General features: G+C 42.2%; 1 protein-coding gene across 5 annotated transcripts in view; it reads right to left on the bottom strand.

Annotated features, from left to right (window-relative positions):
• Window positions 1-4860, bottom strand: part of zdhhc11 (zinc finger DHHC-type containing 11) — a 216467-nt gene extending 211607 nt beyond the window's left edge. The window contains exons 1-2 of one of the 5 annotated variants that reach the window (XM_055651430.1): window positions 4437-4860; window positions 3773-4036 (exon numbers count right to left, since the gene is read on the bottom strand). The gene's annotated coding sequence lies outside the window, so the exon portion shown is untranslated. The other 4 variants (XM_055651440.1, XM_055651466.1, XM_055651449.1 and 1 more) reach the window with 4 other exon arrangements.
• Window positions 4861-16279: the final 11419 nt, after the last annotated feature.

The following is a 16279-nucleotide window of genomic DNA, read 5'->3' as shown; positions in this document are numbered from 1 at the left end:
ACTGTTGCCATGCCACACCCGGATGCCATGTGTCAGGACACTCTCTATGGAGCAACGGTTGAATGACACTAGCAGCTGTTGCGGCAAGTTGACTTTCCCCGAGTGATCTTAGGAAGCAAAACCTTTGTTTACCAGGGATTGAGTGTTAGTTGACCACCTGAGATGTGGGTGCCCAAGAACCTGAAACCTGAGACTCTGATAAACAGTAACAAAAGTTTCTAAAGGTGTTGGAAAGACTGGAGGAAAGACCATGTACTGCAAGCTCTCTTATACCTGCATTAAGGAGGCATTTAAACACACCTGAGCAATCACAAACACCTGTGAAGCCATGTGTCCCAAACATTAAAATGCCCTGAAATGGCTGATCATCCAACTCGGTATCCTGTACCTGCCTTCTCTCCATACCCCCTGATCCCTTTAGCCACAAAGGCCACATCTAACTCCCTCTTAAATATAGCCAATGAACTGGCCTCAACCACCCTCTGTGACAGAGCATTCCACAGATTCACCACTCTGTGTAAACATTTTATTTCTCATCTCGATCCTAAAAGACTTAAATTACCCCTTATCCTCAAACTGTGACCTCTTGTTCTGGACTTACCCAACATCGGGAACAATCTTCCTGCCTCTAGCCTGTCCAATCACTTAAGAAATTGTATGTTTCTATAAGATCCCCCCTCAATCTTCTAAATTCTAGCGAGTACAAACCAAGTCTATCCAGTCTCTCTTCATATGAAAGTCCTGCCATCCCAGGAATCAGCCTGGTGAGCCTTCTCTATACTCCGTCTATGGCAAGAATGTCCTTCCTCAGATTAGGAGACCAAATAGCAGAGAGCTGTAGATGTACCCAAGTCCATCACACAGACCAGCATACCCACCATTGATTCCCCATCTACACTTTATGCTACCTCAAAAATGCAGCCAAATTTAAGATTTTTAAAATAGTTACAAGGGGTGGAGGCGGGACTGTTATAATTACACAGAGCGCAGAGCTCAGGAAGCCACAAGGGCGCAGAAATAAATCGACCAGAGACTTGTCACACCCCAGTCATTCTTTCTTCTCCCTGCTCCCATCTGGTAGAAGGTACAGAAGCTAGAAAGCGTGCACCACCAGACTCAGGAAAAACTTTATCCCACTGTTATCAAGCTTTTCAATGGTTCTTCCATATGCTAGGGTGTAGTCTGATTCACCTCTGCCCCATTGGGCTTTGATTTTGGAACTAATGCACACAATGCTGCAAGCTCTTTTATATTTTGTATCTTCCACGGCGCTCTAGTGCACTTTAGTTTAATGATTGTATTTAGAAACATAGATAGAAACATAGAAAATAGGTGCAGGAGGAGGCCATTCGGCCCTTCGAGCCAGTACCGCCATTCATTGTGATCATGGCTGATCGACCCTGCCTTCTCCCCATATCCCTTGATTCCACTAGCCCCTGATTTATGTACAACATATTGGATTTGTGTCAATAGTCTCAATAATAAACCTAAACCCAAGATGTTTGACTCAGTTTGCCATTAAATTATGAAATCATTTTCAAGAACATCAGGTTACATCTCCTGGTACCTCAACAATATTTAGTCATCTTTCTAATGACATAAAGTGCTCGAGTAACTCAGCAAGCCAGGCATCATCTCTGGAGGACATGGATAGGCCTGAGGGAGAATTGGAGAAATGGGTACATATCTAGGTGGGGCACAGGGAAGAGAGGGGTTAGAAAAAAGTAGGGGAGGGGGATCTTTGTAAGTTAGTTACCCAGAATTGGAGAACTGAACATTCATACGGATATTGTTTAAGAAGGAACTGCAGATGCTGGAAAATCGAAGGTACACAAAAAAGCTGGAGAAACTCAGCGGGTGCAGCAGCATCTATGGAGCGAAGGAAATAGGCAATGTTTCGGGCCGAAACCCTTCTTCAGACGGATATGTTGCAAGCTGTTCAAGTGTAATTTGAGATGCTGTTCCTCCAGTTTGTATTTGGCCTCACGCTAGCAAATGGAGGAAGCACTGGACAGAAAGGTCAGTGTGGGGATGGGAAGAGGAGTTAAAATGGTTCACAGCCAGGAGATCCAGCAGGCCTTGGCATATCAGAGGGCAAGTGCTCAGTGAAATGGTTGCCCAGTCTACATTTGGTCTCACCAATGTAAAGGAGGCCACGTTATTTGAGTATAAGAGCAGGGAGGTTCTACTGCAGTTGCACAGGGTCTTGGTGAGACCACACCTGGAGTATTGCGTACAGTTTTGGTCTCCTAATCTGAGGAAAGACGTTCTTGCCATAATGGGAGCACAGAGAAGGTTCACCAGACCAATTCCTGGGATGGCAGGACTTTCACATGAAGAAAGACTGGATAGACTTGTCCTCACTGCATTTCATTTCACTGCACATCTCGTATGTGTTATGTGACGAATAAACTTGACTTGACTCGCTAGAATTTAGAAGATTGAGGGGGGATCTTATAAAAACTTACAAAATTCTTAAGGGGTTGGACAGGCTAGATGCAGGAAGATTGTTCCCGATGTTGGGGAAGTCCAGAACATGGGGGTCACAGTTTAAGGATAAGGGGGAAGGCTTTTAGGGGGGGTGGTGCTGTAGAACAGAGGGATCTAGGGCTGCAGATACATAGTTCCTTCAAAGTGGAGTCACAGGTAGATAGGGCAGTTGAAAAGGCTTTCAAAGTGGCGTCATAGGGCGATTGAGAAGGCTTTCAGTTACATTGGCCTTCAATAGTCAGAGTACAAGACATTGGTGAAGCCACATTTGGAGTACTGTGTTCAGTTTTGCTCACCTGCTAGTAGAACGATGTAGTTAAGCAGGAAAGAGCACACAGATTTATGAGGATGTTTTAATTTCAAGTTTAGTTTAGACATACAGCCTGAAAACCGGCACTTCAGCCCACCAAGTCCATGTCAACCATAGATCACACATACACTACGTCTATGTATGCTACTCAATACTCTGACTGATGAAGGCCAATGTGCCAAAATACTTTTTGGCCACCTGCGACTCGACCTTCAAAGCTCATCTTGCTCTGTATGTTCTCATCCAAATCATTGTTGTAGATGACAAACAGTAACGGGCCCAGCACCGAACCCTGAGGCACACCACTAGTCACAGGCCAGTCTGAAAAGCAACCTTCCACAAGTCTGAAGAAGGGTTTCGGCCCGAAACGTCGCCCATTTCCTTCGCTCCATAGATGCTGCTGCACTCGCTGAGTTTCTCCAGCATTTTTGTGTACCTTCCACAAGTCAAGTCTAGTTGATTCGTCACATACACATACGAGGTATGCAGTGAAACGAAAAGTGGCAATGCTCGTGGACTTTGTGCAAAAAGACAAACAAACAAACTACAAACAGAATGGAACAGAATCAAATATTCTTTTACATATTAAATATTGTGGGTGGAAGGAAAAACCATCACCCTCTTGGGAAAATTGGGCCAAAGGACCCATTTCCATGCTGTATGACTCTAATGTTAATCTCGATTCAACGTACAAGAGTCTTTCATTCCCACTTTAAGCAGGACCTGAACACACCCAAGAAGGGTCCCGACCTGAACATGGCCCACCTATTCTGCCCAACCCCATTAAGTTCTTTCAACACTCAAGACTCTAGCATCTGTATTTCTTCGTGTTTCCTCTTCATGAATTATATATATTTTACTAAGAGAATCACAAAAAAATTCCATTCCCATATCATCATTTGTGGTGTGGGAAGAAAGTGCAATTGCTGGTTTAAACCGAAAAATAAGAGACAAAAAGCTGGAGTAACTCACCTGGGGACGGGCAGGCAGCACCTCTGGATAGAAGGAATGGGTCGAGACCCTTCTTCAGACTGGTGACACTATTCAGGAACACACTAGTTGGCCGAGACTGGAGTTTTCAGATGAACGCAACTGGCAATAAGCTCACATTTCCGTGCCATGTACAACTCACACCTCAGCCTCAAGTTGCTTCTGGCCCGAGCTCAGATGATCAGATGACTTCAGCAATGGTTGAAAAGGTTCATCTCCGGTTACAAACTGCTGGGAGGAGTCTGGCTACAAAATATCGCCCAAATGGAATTGAATTGATCAATCTCCAAAAACTACCATTTCATTCCGCCCCTTATCAATTCCTGCTGCAACACAATTATAAATGACGAAGCTACAAGGAACAAACTCAGTGCACTAGGTACTAGTGCTGTTTTACAGGCCTGCTCATTGTTCCGTGGTGGGCTACACATGACAATTACACTACTCTTCAACGCTAGCGGATTGTGCCTTCGCGGGAACTATCTTTGCTGTCGGCTCCTTCGCCCCTCCAGGAAAATATTGTAGTTTAATGAGACAAAGAGGAAAAAGTACCAACTTTAATAACTGCATTGTTTAAATTGCTGGACAAATGGACTTTAAATGGCATTTACCTTGTATGTTGCGTGGACACAACGCTAGCACTCACCTCAGTCTCCTTTGTGGAGGCGTTGCCAGCTTCACTTTGCCATTTCTGTTCCTAGGTTACGTGCATTTCCACCCCACACACACAGACACACAGACAGAGAGCCCCGGCGACCTGCAAAGTGTACTGCAGGAACTAGATAAAGCGGGATGAGACGAACACGAAATTAAATGGTGTTCTGCTTCTCTTGCCGGCCTAAGATGGCTCAGGGTGGAGGGACGGGATCAATCGATCACAGCTCCTTCCTTCCCTCCCTGCGTTTCTGGCCAGTTGTTCACTCCTGGAAGCATTCGGCTAAATGCAATCACCAGCGTCGCGAAAACTGCTGGCTACTCCTCGACACGGCTCCGGGTCCTAGCGCTCACTCACTCACCTGAAGCAAGTTGCACAGCTCTGGAGCAACTAACACGCCACACAGATCCTTTTCCCAGCCGTCAAATGCTTTGCAAGTTGCACTCGGGGTTGGGGAAACAACGGGGATTCCACTCACAACAAGTGTGAAACAATGACTTTGATCCTCCCCCATCTCCCTCTTTAGGTGCACAGTTTGCGGAATGAAAATACAAGCCTCATCAGATCTCGCTTCAAATTGTACATTTGGGAGTTGAAAGATAAGTCTCTGTTGCAATGACTCAGTGAAATTTGCAATAAAGCAATCGCATTCTTAATTATAACAAGAAAGGACGAGGAAGATGACTGAAGTTTATTGCCTTCCCTCACAGTGGGAAACGTTGATTCCGTTGTGTATGTTAAATTCTATCGTGCTGCGTTCTTTCTTATTCGTACGGCTGTATGGTAACTCAAATCTCACTGCACCAATTGGTGCATGTGACAATAAATGTAACTTGAACTTGAACACATGATTTACTTTTGTTTTAACACATCTAAGAAAATATTTTGCATTTCCATGGCAATTCTCAGAATCTTGGAGATGTCTTAAAACACAATAGCCAGTGAGATACTTTTGAGATCTACTGTATCCGCTTTCCATGTCCCCTATATGAGACCAAGCTCAGGCTCGGCAATCGTTTCGCTGAACGCTTAGTCCGCCTAAACCTACCCAATCTCCCGGTTGTTAAACACTTTAACTCCTCTCCCATTCCATACTGAACTTTCTGTCTCCTCCATTGTCAGAGTGAGGCCCAGCGCAAATTGGAGGAACAGCACCTCGTATTTCGCTTGGGCTGCTTACAACCCAGAGTATGAACATTGACTTCTCTAACTTCAAGTAACCCTTGGTTTCCCTCTCTCTCCATCCCTCCCCCTTCATAGTCTGACTGTCAAGTAACATTTTTTCCTTGAACGTCATCTCCTTTGATGCCTGGTTTTCACACCTTACACTTCCTTATCTCCGTCTCCCTCTCCCCTGACTCTGTCTGAAGAAGGATCCCGACCCGAAGCGTCACCCATTCCTTCTATCCAGATATGCTGCCTGTCCCACTGAGCTACTCCAGCATTTTGTGTTTATCTTTGAGATATTTTTGAAGCGAGATTGTGTTGTTGTGAATGGAGAACAACCACCAATTTATGCACGGAATATATATTTTTAATAAAAGCTAATTATTAATCATATTAGAAAAATATATAAGGCTTAAAAATGTTGTGATATTTATTATGGACTGGAGTGTCCAAATCAGTGCCAAGGCCTGGACAGCAATCCTCACCCACACAAATGTTCCTTTCCCAGGTACAGAACTGACCATGTGCTCCCAGGAGCATGTCCATGCAGTAAATACTAACTCTGTATTCTTTGATTCTCTTAATCCCCCAAATATGAGATTTCCATCTTGACCCAGACACTGAGCTTCCACAGCTATCTGGAGAAGAAAATGCTAAAGATTCTCCCATCACTGAGTAAAGAAATGTCTGGTAGACAAAAATGCTGGAGAAACTCAGCGGGTGCAGCAGCATCTATGGAGCGAAGGAAATAGGCAACGTTTCGGGCCGAGACCCTTCTAAAGAAATGTCTTCTCTGTCTTAAATGGTCAATATTCTCTCCTGAATCCTCGTTCGAGACATCCGAGCTGGGGAAAATATCCTCAATAAATCAACCCCTCAAGGGGTTTGTTTGTTTCAAAGATATCACAATTCATTCTTCCAAACTTTGGACAGCATAGACTAGTGTGCTCAATCTTATCTCATGAAAAATTGCACAATCCAATGGATCCATCCTTGTTGCTCTCCCTCTGTTTCATGTGTATCCTTCTTTACGATGGGAGACGGACACACTCTTGAATCTTCACAGGTATACGGTAGAGAGCATATTGACTGGTTGCATCATAGCCTGATTCAGCAACTCGTACAGCCAGGGACAAAAAGTAGCGAACACTGCCCAATCCATCATGGGTACAGACCTCCCCACCATTGAAGGGATCTAAGAGGCACTGTCTCAAAAAATGTTATTAAATGTTTCTTATGCCAAGATACCCAGGTTCCCCTGAATACCAGCACATTTTTGGTCATTTGAACAACATTCTGTAGTTTGGTTATAGAGATACAGCATGGAAAGTGACCCCTCAGCCCACCTAATCCACACCGATGTCAGTTAACCTACAAAGCTGTTCAAGAAGGAACTGCAGATGCTGGAAGATCGAAGGTACACAAAAATGCTGGAGAAACTCAGCGGGGTGCAGCAGCATCTATGGAGTGAAGGAAATCAAGAAGGAACTGCAGATGCTGGAAGATCGAAGGTCAAGAAGGAACTGCAGATCAGTCTGAAGAAGGGTTTCGGCCCGAAACGTCGCCTATTTCCTTCGCTCCATAGATGCTGCTGCACCCGCTGAGAACCAACAAAGCTGAAAGCCTTTGGAATGTGGGAAGAAACTGGAGCACCGAGAAAAAATCCATGCGCTCACAGAATATCCAAACTGTACAGACAACGCCTGTAGTCAGGGTCGAGCCCGGGTTTTTGGCAGCAACTCTACTGCCACACCACTGTGCCGTTCTGCTTTTCTATCAATATATACGGTTGCACATTTTACCACATTAAGCTCCATTTACCATATCCGTACCCATTCACTTATACTAGGCCCTCGCACAATTTCTCTGGATGACCATGTTGCCACTTAGCTTTGTATGATTATAAACTTGAATGTGTTACACTTATCCCACATTAATGTAGGATTATCGTAATTTGGTGATAGATGACACAGTATGGACGGGTGGGCCGGAGGGCTTGTTTGCGTGCTGAGTCTCTGTGATTCTATGACAAAATGTTTGTGTAGATTTTCTGCTATTTCCTGGTTCCCCAATAAAATTTCTCCATGTTAGTATCGCTTTTATATAAATCCACTCCTGATAATTGTCCATCTTTGAAACCAATGTGAAACAAATATAAGCCCAAAACTTAGCATCTATCTTTCTTGCACCATTGATTTGTTTCATATTCACATCATATAGATTTTATATAGATTTTTATAACTACCATGGACAAATGTATGGTAAATTTCATTTACCCCTCAAATATTCAGTTTTTTGAGAATACGTAAAGGAGTATACTAAGAACACTTGCGATCAGTCCACCTAGGCCTACTGGATCTCCCGGTTACTAAACAGTTTTAACTACTCTTCCTATTCCCATCCAGACCTTTCTTGCGAATGGTATGTTAGCTTTCGAGCGAATGGTATGTTAGCTTTCAGCGAATGGTATGTTAGCTTTCATTGCAAAAGGATTTGAGTATAGGAGCAGGGAGGTTCTACTGCAGTTGTACAGGGTCTTGGTGAGACCACACCTGGAGTATTGCATACAGTTTTGGTCTCCAAATCTGAGGAAGGACATTATTGCTATAGAGGGAGTGCAGAGAAGGTTCACCAGACTGATTCCTGGGATGTCAGGACTGTCTTATGAAGAAGAAAGACTGGATAGACTTGGTTTATACTCTCTAGAATTTAGGAGATTGAGAGGGGATCTTATAGAAACTTACAAAATTCTTAAGGGGTTGGACAGGCTAGATGCAGGAAGATTGTTCCCGATGTTAGGGAAGTCCAGGACAAGGGGTCACAGCTTAAGGATAAGGGGGAAATCCTTTAAAACCGAGATGAGAAGAACTTTTTTCACACAGAGAGTGGTGAATCTCTGGAACTCTCTGCCACAGAGGGTAGTCGAGGCCAGTTCATTGGCTATATTTAAGAGGGAGTTAGATGTGGCCCTTGTGGCTAAGGGGATCAGGGGGTATGGAGAGAAGGCAGGTACGGGATGATCATATTGAATGGTGGTGCAGGCTCGAAGGGCCGAATGGCCTACTCCTGCACCTAATTTCAATGTTTCTATGTCTATGTTTTCTGCCCCGAGCCTCCTGTATGGGGTGATTTCACGAAAGGTCACTGGAGCGTAGATCCGCACCCACGTGACCGAAAATCTCAACTGGAGTACATGCTATACATCCGGTACATGTTAGTGAATGGGAAAACACACACTTTCACACCCGTTAAAAACATTGAAAACGGCTAGTTTTTAAGCTGCAATTTACTGTGCCAGTCGGGGTGACCGTGAGGCACAGCTACCTAAATTTACAGTCCAAAAAAAAGATAGAAACTAAGGTAAATTCAAGAGGGAGCTGAAGGTGCAAATCCAGCGGAAATGAACAGCGGACATTTGCCGTGGAGATTTAAAGATCCAAAATATCGGGAATTATCGCGTTTGCTCGCTGCATTTCATCAAAAGTAAGGCATTATTGACTTTTTTTATCTTTATTCATTTGTTATATGAAAAGTTTTAAAAGTGAAAAATCCCTCAATAAAATTGCAAAATCGCCCATGGTTCTCAGGTGGGTTTTAACATGCAAAATGAAAACGCTTCTGAAGCTACATTTACCATTTAAATAATCGTAAACTATCAATGCGTTTTGAAATAAAAGTATCTTTATCTGAATTTTAGATGTGAAGATGTTTTGCAATTGGTAATTCATTCACATTGTAGGATATTGAGTATAAGAGTTGGGACATTATGTTACAGTTGTACAATACGTTTAAAAGGCTGCCTTTGAAGTATTGTGTTGAATTTGTTCACCTTGCTTATAGGAAGAAGTCCATTGTTGAAAGATTTAATAGGAATCTCAGGGGCAATTTTTGCACTTAATAGACAATGGGTGCAGGAGTAGTCCATTTGGCCCTTCGAGCCAGCACCGCCATTCACTGTGATCATGACTGATCATCCACACTCAGAGGATGGGGGGGAGGGGGGGTTTATAAAATAAGCTGCCAGAGGAAATGATTGAGGCAGGTACAATATAACATTTAATAGCCACTTGATCAGGTATATGTGTAATTAAGCTCCTACAGCTTACCACCCTTAGTCTAGTTCAGTAGAACACTGAGGCAAGCACCGGAGTACTATTCTTCATCCTTTCCAACAATAACAAACTCTCTATACAATACCTAACCACCGCGGGTCCTATCCTTGTCTCCGCTCGTTCAAGCCCTTCAGCCTTATGCAAGCAGACACCTCCAAAAGGTCACGCAGTCCAAAGCGCCTCTCCAGAAGATCGACCCCGATCCTCGTGGGGTCCACTCTTTTATAGGTCATCAGACCCTATGGCGTGACACTAGATGGGGGTGGCAGCCCCTACAAACCGATCTCTGGAACTCTCTGCCACAGAGGGTAGTTGAGGCCAGTTCATTGGCTATATTTAAGAGGGAGTTAGATGTGGCCCTTGTGGCTAAGGGGTCAGGGGGTATGGAGAGAAGGCAGGTACGGGATACTGAGTTGGATGATCAGCCATGATCATATTGAATGGCGGTGCAGGCTCGATGGGCCGAATGGCCTACTCCTGCACCTAATTTCTATGTTTCTATGATCACAAATATCGATTACATTATACAGTTATTGACAGTTCCCTAACCCAATCACAAAGTACCCCATTATATTGTTTCTGCAGAAAGTTCTAGCAGGAACTCAGTTGACATAGTTTACATCAAAGATCCTGTAGCAGAGAAGATCTTTGGTTTACATAGGTATAGAAACATTTTCACAGGTAATGGTAAACAGTCTGAACAAGGCTTCACACTTTAACCAATCACAAGATAACAGCACAGACACTCTGCAACATAGTTAACAGTATTTACAACTCCCCCTTATCTGAGCAATCCTGACCATGCATTTGCAACACCTCTGAGCTCCTCTACAAAGTTCTCATGAATTTTAACAAAGGAAAGGACATCTGGACCTCACCTCATCCTGAATATCCATCTAGGGTCCAGACTTTGTGGAACCGGCTCACAACTTGCAACTTTTCACGGAAAGAGGCCAAGCAGCCCCTGCAAATGCAAAGATCCTCCATTTTGTAATACCTCTAATTTGGCCAATATTAACACATGGACAGGAAAGGTTTAAAGGGATATGGGACAAATGCTGGCAAATGGGACTACTGTAGATGTGGCATCTTGGTCAACTTGGACACGTTTGGCTGAAGTGCTTGTTTCTATGATATTATCTATCTATATGATGAAATCTGTTGGTCTAATATCTTGGGGTTTTTTCCCCCATTGGTAAACTTTTAGTCTCCTTACTTGAGAAGGGACGTTCGTACCATGGCGGGAGTGTAATTACAGTTTACGTAACTAATTGTTGGGATGTATGAGCGATGGGATCGATAAGGCTTAATGTCACTGGAAAAAATGTTTTAAACAGGGGTGGAGGCCATGTTGTTAAAATATTCAAGAAGAATGCTTAAGGGATCAAGAATTTAGGTAAAGGATATGAACAGGGTGCTGAAGTGGATTATCGGCCATGATTATGTTGAATAGTGGGACAGGCCTAATCAACGAAATGGCCTATCTTCTTTATTTATACCATTTATTTTGGCTTCTACACTCAGTAATCATGACCTATCATTACTCTTTTCAACCAAATGCCAAATCATATTTCTTGGTCTCTTTATACATATCATGTTTCCAAAATGGAATAATTTCATTGTTTCTGTATAACTGCAGCAATTATTACTATTTTGATTCCTGCTCTTTATTTACAACTGAATCTATCTCACTTTTTCGGGTAACTTTTCACACAAAGGGTGGTGGGTGTGTGGAACAAGCTGCCAAAGGAGGCTGTTGAGGTTGGGACTGTCCCAACGTTGAATAAACAGTTAGACAGGTACATGGATAGTATAAGTTTGGAAGGATATGGACCAAACGCAGGCATGTTGGCCGGGTTGGGCAAGTTGGGCCAAATGACCTGTTTCCACACTGTATTATTCTGTGACTATGACTTTCCTTCCCTCAAATGTCTTAACATTCACAAAGAACATTTGGCAGAATCTCAGTATCTTTTACTTCATCATACGAGTAGTGCCAATCCAGTGTGTGGAACACAATTGTCAAGGAAAGGTCTAATGTTTATAGAAGACAACACAAAGTGCTGGAGTCACACAACATCTATGGAGCTCATTTTTATAGTTTGGGTTGCAGCTTGGTCAAATCTTTGATTTATTAAAAAAAATGTTCTTTTTGCATAGATTCATTTTTCCTCCCTCTGGTTCTACCTTTCGAGATGTAATAAATAATTTATAGCTCATTGTATATAATCCAATTCTGAAGCCTTGGGACTTTAATCCAGATGTTTTACCTTCAGGATCAATGCAATTGATTCTCATCAAAACATGTACTGGATATGAAAGAACCAAATAAGCCTTTGATGTTGGGTTGTTTTGAACTATGTCCTGAGGCTTCCCTTATACAAAAATATTGGAACAATTGACCAGTTTAACAGGACGTGAGATCCAGTTAGTGAGCAGCAGACATTTCAAAACATTCAATCATTTATAATGTAATCAAAATATTAATAATTATTGCTAAATTTAGATGAAAAAACATTCAAAGCAAACCCAGGACTTTGGTGATGCTGGACTTGCAGATTTTCTGTTTTAATGGATGTTACTTTTATTAATACCTCAACACTCTTTCAATTCACTTTTATGATGTTACACAGAATCACAACAAACCACTTAAGTTTAAAAGGAGCATGAAAGCCAGGGCCCTGGTGAGTGGAAATGGAGTGCAGGAATGGGAGCGATGGTGAGTGAAAAGGGAGTGTTGGAACTGGGGGGCTGGTGAGTGGGAAGGGAGCTCGTGAACTGCGGTTCATGCAATTGAAAAGGAAACTACATCTTGGATGAGTGGAAAGTGTGGCAAACTTTATCCATCAAGTTAGATGCCATACATCTGGATTTCCCATTAGTCCAATAGTGGATTATTGGAGTTTGACTGTACCTACCCAGGCCCTTCTCTATTGAACTAAATTTCCTACATTGTCTATGGTACAGGCACAATAAGCAGATCCTGGTACCAGGACATTTCTACAATACTGCTGAAGCATAATCAGCACAGCCCCAATGAATAACCATGAAGATTGCAGTACTTCCAAACTCACATGTGCATCCTTAATTTATTGACACTTATTGGAGGAAACATTGGCAATTCTACATAGAACATTAAAAAACAGCAAAATTGAACTTTCAAATTTCATTATGAAGTATCCCTTCACTTAGCTGTTTTACTTTTGACTCAATTATAAAAGCGAGACAATGTGCTGTACATTAAAAACGGTGTATCTCCTAGTCACATACACCATACAAAACCCATCACTGATCGTTGGATGCAGTCATTGAGTATGTTATAAAACTTACATGCAGTGGCGCTGCAATTCTGCCACTGGCCGTGTGCGCGGTTTTGGCGCCTTTGAGGGAGGGGGGCGGCTTTAAAACACGTTTTTTCCCTACCTTGTCCTGGATTATATTTGGTTGGAGTGCAAGCTTTTGCTGAAGAATCGTTCCGACAGGCGTTCTGTGTATTTTTTCTTTTAAATCGCCCGACAAGTTCAGCGCTGGAGTAATTTTAAAATCAGCTTCAAAAGCCGTCAACGCCGACAATGGGGACGGATTTCAGGTACGGGACAGGTAAACGGAAGCCGTTTATTTTATGTATAAAAGTGCTCCTTAAGATGCCTTTAATTCACATTTTAAGTTTCGAAACGGGGATTTTATCCCCCCATACGAACCGGCAGTATTTTTGCTGCCGATACGGGTTTAAATTTACTGCAAACCGCAACGTTCCAAATGACCGCGTTCTAGAAAAACACACTCTCAAGGTGATTTAAATGGCCATTCATTTACAGGTATTAAACATTAAATTCCTTCCATTTGGCCTATAAATCCATGATATTGAGATTAAAAAAATTATGCTATATTGTGAATTCTTGTGTGAATGTTATTTGGACCCTTAGGCTATTTAAAAATGTTAATCTATTCTTAAGAAATTGATAGATGTTTAGATTTAGTAATTGAATTTTGTAATTAGCTACAATTAGGTAACTAACTAATTATATGCTTTAATTTCAAGTCATCTAAGTAAGATTGTTCCATATTTGTTTCAGAATGCTTCAATCTATAATAACTGAAAATTTCTTTCAGTTCTCTTAATTTTTAAGAATGTTATGGGCTTTTGACTGTCCTCGATCACAGTTTTTGTGTTAAGTCAATGGAAAAGCAATAGGGAACAAGATGCTAATTTCCGAGTATGAAAATGGCCATAACCTTTTTAATACTGAAGATATTAAAGTGAATTAGGTGTCAAATTAAACTTATTTTTATGCTTTATCTGATGGGATAAATTACAGACTCGATTTTTTAAATCTCAAAATTTTGTAACATTGCTAGTCATAGATAAAACAGACCAGCACGCTGTATAGATGGTTATTTTATGAAAGGAGTGAGACTTTTATCATCAATACTGGAAAGTAGGAAACACAACAGCCAATTTACAAATAGCAAGATCCTATTGTATAATCACTTAATAATTTGTTTTTAAATGTTAGAGAGAATACATATTGACCAGGACAGGAAGAATGAAATTGCAACACTTCTTTGAAATAGATCCATGGATCTTTTACATACAATTGAGGGCAGATGCAACATTAGTTTCATACTGATGTCAAACTGAGAGTACTTCATTCCCTCAATATCCCTCTTGATGTTATTCTGGATTATATGGTTAAGCTACTGAACGGTAACTCAGCGGGACAGGCAACATCTATGGAGAGAAGAAATGGGTGACATTTCACGTCAAGACCCTTCTTCAGACTGAAGACTCGACCCGAAACATCACCCATTCCAGAGATGCTGCCTGAGTTACTCCAGCTTTTTATGCCTTTCTTCGGTTTAGAAACATAGAAAATAGGTGCAGGAGTAGGCCATTCAATATGATCATGGCTGATCATCCAACTCAGTATCCTGTACCCAGCCTACCCATGTCACCTTGCAGCCTCCTAGCATCCTCCACACAGCTAACACTGCCCCCCAGCTTTGTGTCATCCGCAAACTTGGAGATGCCTCGTCCAATTGCCTCGTCCGAATCATTAATATATATCATAAATAGCTGGGGTCCCAGCACTGAGCCTTGCGGTACCCCACTAGTCACTGCCTGCCATTGTGAAAAGGACCCGTTTACTCCTACTCTTTGCTTCCTGTCTGCCAGCCAGTTCTCTATCCACATCAATACGGAACCCCCAATATCGTGTGCTTTAAGTTTGTATACTAATCTCTTATGTAGGACCTTGTCGAAAGCCTTCTGAAAGTCCAGATACACCACATCCACTGACGCTCCCTTATCCACTCTACTAGTTACATCCTCGAAAAATTCTATAAGATTCGTCAGACATGATTTACCTTTCAGAAATCCATGCTGACTTTGTCCAATGATTTCACCACTTTCCAAATGTGCTGCTATCCCATCTTTAATAACTGACTCTAGCATTTTCCCCACTACCGATGTTAGACTAACTGGTCTGTAATTCCCCGTTTTCTCTCTCCCTCCCTTTTTAAGTGCGGTTACATTAGCTACCCTCCAATCCTCAGGAACTACTCCGGAATCTAAGTGTTTTGAAAAATTATCACTAATGCATCCACTATTTCTGGGGCTACTTCCTTAAGCACCCTGGGATGCAGCCTATCTGGCCCTGGGGATTTATCTGCATTTAATCCATTCAATTTGCCTAACACCACTTCCCGGCTAACCTGGATTTCACTCAGTTCCTCCATCTCATTTGACCCCCGGTGCCCTGCTATTTCCAGCAGATTATTTATGTCTTCCTTAGTGAAGACAGAACCAAAGTAGTTATTCAATTGGTCTGCAATGTCCTTGTTCCCCATGATCAATTCACCTGTTTCTGACTGCAAGGGACCTACATTTGTTTTAACTAATCTTTTTCTCTTCACATATCTATAAAAGCTTTTGCAGTCAGTTTTTATGTTCCCTGCCAGTTTTCTTTCATAATCTATTTTCCCGTTCCTAATTAAGCCCTTTGCTGGTCTCTGAATTTCTCCCAGTCCTCCGGTATGCTGCTTTTTCTGGCTAATTTGTATGCTTCATCTTTTGTTTTGATACTATCCCTGATTTCCCTTGTTATCCACAAGCACTACCATCCCTGATTTATTTTTTTGCCAAACTGGGAGGAACAATTGTTGTAGTTCATCCATGCAGTCTTTAAATGCCTTCCATTGCATATCCACCGTCAACCCATTAAGAATCAATTGCCAGTCTATCTTGGCCAATTCACGTCTCATACCCTCAAAGTTACCTTTCTTTAAGTTCAGGACCCTTGTTTCTGAATTAACAATGTCACACTCCATCCTAATGAAGAACTCAACCATATTATGGTCACTCTTGCCCAAGGGGCCACGCACAACAAGACTGCTAACTAACCCTTCCTCATTACTCAATACCCAATCTAGAATAGCCTGCTCTCTCGTTGGTTCCTCTACATGTTGGTTTAGAAAACTATCCCGCATACATTCCAAGAAATCCTCTTCCTCAGCACCCTTGCCAATTTGATTCACCCAATCTATATGTAGATT

This window comes from Leucoraja erinacea, chromosome 2 (assembly GCF_028641065.1).
Source record: "Leucoraja erinacea ecotype New England chromosome 2, Leri_hhj_1, whole genome shotgun sequence".
Taxonomy (NCBI): Eukaryota; Metazoa; Chordata; class Chondrichthyes; order Rajiformes; family Rajidae; genus Leucoraja; species Leucoraja erinaceus.
Note: the sequence above shows the minus strand (reverse complement) of the source record. Positions and strands in the feature narration are given on the sequence as shown.